This window comes from Arachis ipaensis, chromosome B04, assembly GCF_000816755.2.
Source record: "Arachis ipaensis cultivar K30076 chromosome B04, Araip1.1, whole genome shotgun sequence".
In the NCBI taxonomy this organism is placed as follows: Eukaryota; Viridiplantae; Streptophyta; class Magnoliopsida; order Fabales; family Fabaceae; genus Arachis; species Arachis ipaensis.
In genome coordinates, this window is record NC_029788.2 from 37379029 (window position 1) to 37382363 (window position 3335).

The following is a 3335-nucleotide window of genomic DNA, read 5'->3' on the forward strand; positions in this document are numbered from 1 at the left end:
GTAGGGAAAAAAATGAAAATGTTCAAACTGCATATACCACAGCCAGCTATCATCAAGTATCACAGAACTCATGCAAGAAAGATTAACATGTTAAATTTTTAATAGAAACATTCTGTTTGAAGTCATCTTTGCTTTATCTATAAATCTTCAATTGTTGTCAAATACAGTGCAATATCTACGATAAATTATCATCTTATATCCCTTATCAGATTATTGCCCCATACTTAATAAATTGTAATCAACTTTTAGAGCATAGAAAATATCAGAAATATAACTTAGAGAACTATCCTTCAATTTAATTGGTATTTGTCCTTTTTTCTTCAAAGAAATCTTTGTACTATTACCAAACTTCAATAATAATTTAACTAAATCATCTAGTGAAGAAAATAATTCTTTTCTATCAAACATGTGATTACTGCAAGCATTATCCAAGTACCATATATTTTCATCTTCAGCACATGAACTACCTGTAAAAAATGAAGTTTGATGATGAGCGAAAATTAAAGCTCATGGATACCAGCAAGTACATTGAATCATTTAAGTAATACTACGGTGAGTGGACATCGCTTCCCTGCGGATTAATGGATTAAGGCAAGCAACGTCTAATTAAATATCTAATTAGATAGATCGATCAAACCTTAGATTTTGGATTGTGGATCTTGAAGAAAAGAAGAAACAAAAAAAAAGAATCGGGAGTGATGTGTGGAAAACGATCCAACACGAAACTAACCGGCAAGTGCATCGGGTCGCATCAAGTAATAAAACTCACGGGAGTGAGGTCGATCCCACAGGGATTGAAGGATTGAGCAATTTTAGTTTAATGGATGACTTAGTCTAGCGAATCAAGAGTTGATTTGAGTGGTTTGTATTTGACAGAAGCTAAATTGCATGAAATTTAAAAGGGAGAGGGACAATTGACAAGAAATTAAAGAGGGCAGAAAATAAAAGTGCTGAATCTTAAAGAACAAGAAATTAAATTGCAAAAACTTAGATTGCAAGAAATGTAAATTGCAGAATCTTAAGATGCAAGAAATTTAAATAACTTGAATCGTAAAGGGAATTGAACGTTTGCCAAAAAGCTTGAGGCAAACGTTGGCGCAAGCTTTTTCCTCCAGGGTGTTTGTTTTGTGGTGCCAACGTTTGCCAAAGAGCTTGAGGCAAACGTTAGCGCAAGCTTTTGCTCCATCCAGCGTGTTTTCAAATCTTCCAAAAGTTTGAGCTAAAGCTTGAGGCAAGCTTTGGCTCAAGCTTTTTGTTCTTTCTTGCTCCTAGCCATTCCTTCTTTCTTCAGACTTCTTCAAAACTCTTTTCACCTATCATCAATCAATCAAAACAATCAAAGCTATGCTCTAAATCATGAGATTGTGTTTCTTTCATAATATATGACAATTATAGCATAAAATCTCATGAAAATGCATTAATTTATCTATGGTTGATTGAATCACAGAAACATGAAATTCTACCCAATTGAGCTATCATACAATCACACATACATACCACCACTCACTATTATTGTACTTCCCGCTAACAAAGAACTATCTTACTTCACATTCCAAACATTTCTTTTATTGAATTACAGATGCAAGGGACAAAGCTTGCATTTAGTTAAGTGAAAGTAAACACACAAGCACACACTTAGACTAGCTTATTTATTTCAAAAAAAATTGATTCTACTTGTACTAGATGAACACTTTAGCAAGATATAAATCATAGCATCTCTCAACAGCTAAAGTTAAGTATAGATACAACCTATTGGTTTGCAGTTCTTTTGTCCTTCTTTCTGTTGGTCCCCTTTTGAGTCATGGTGCATAATGTCTTCAATTGGTGGTTAGTTCCCTGCATAATTCTCAAAAGTTGCTTGCTTCTCAAGCCCTTAGGTGACTGGTTAGTATGCATGAATTGAGTGCGGCTTTTGGATTTAATTTGGTGTGGGAACACCAAACTTAGTTCCTTGCCACTTCCTCTGATGCAACAGGTTAACTATATGTAAAATCTTGTGTTCTTGCTAAAGGTTATGAAGTTAAAACTAGAGAGCAATTAAGTAATTGAATAATCTGTTTGATTGCTTGGAGCTAGTATTGTGCAAGAAGTGAGAGTGTGTTTTTAAATGATGTTTTAGTGGAACACCAAACTTATAATCCTTTATTCTCCTTTAAATTATTTTGGTGTGTAACACCAAACTTAGCTCCTTGCAATGCATACCAAATATTCAACATTTTTATTGAAAAGGCTATGAAAAGAAAACTACCTCTGGTTGGGTTGCCTCCCAACAAGCGCTCTTTTAATGTCACTAGCTTAACATCCTTCAATTCTTTTCAAGAAGGCTGTAGGCTCTGAACCTCTTTTTCCTTATCCCATTGTCCTCCCAAGTACAGCTTTGCTCTGTGACCATTTGCTGTGAATTGACTCTTTGTTGCTTCATCTAGCAATTCAATACTCCCATAAGGAAAAACCTTTGTCACCAAGTATGGGCCAGTCCAGTTAGACTTAAGTTTGCCAGGGAAGATCTTAAGCCTTGAGTTATACAGGAGCACTTGCTGTCCTGGCTTGAACTCCTTCTTTATGATCTTCTTATCATGCCACCTCTTAGCTCTTTCCTTGTATATCTTAGCACTCTCATAGGCTTCTAGCCTGAATTCATCCAACTCATTTAGTTGTAACAACTTTTTCTCTCCTGCAGCTTAGGAATCAAGGTTGAGAAGTTTAGTGGCCCAAAAAGCTCTGTGTTCAAGCTCTACAGGGAGGTGGCAGGATTTGCCATACAATAGCTGAAAGGGTGACTTGCCAATAGGAGTTTTGAAAGCTGTCATATATGCCCATAATGCATCTTCTAGCTTCCTAGCCCAATCTTTTCTTGTGCTTCCCACTGTTTTCTCTAGGATCTTCTTTAATTCCCTATTTGCTAGTTCAGCCTAGCCATTAGTCTGAGGGTGGTAAGGTGTGGCTACTTTATGGATTACTCCATATTTGTGGAGGAGTTTCTCCATCTATTTGTTGCAAAAGTGACCACCACCATCACTAACAAGATCCATGGGCACTCCATATCTTGTGAAAATGTGCTTTTTAAGGAATTGGAGGACAATCTGTGCATCACAGGTGGTTGTGACTATGGCTTCCACCCACTTTGAGACATACTCTACTGCCACCAAGATATATCTAAAAGAGTAGGAAAGGGGAAAGGGTCCCATGAAATCAATGCCCCATAAGTCAAACAGCTCCACTTCCAGGATGAAATTTTGAGGCATCTCATTTCTTTTTGTCAATCCTCTAGTTCTTTGACATTCATTGCATTGGTGAACAAACTCTCTGGCATCCTTGAAGATAGTTGGCCAATA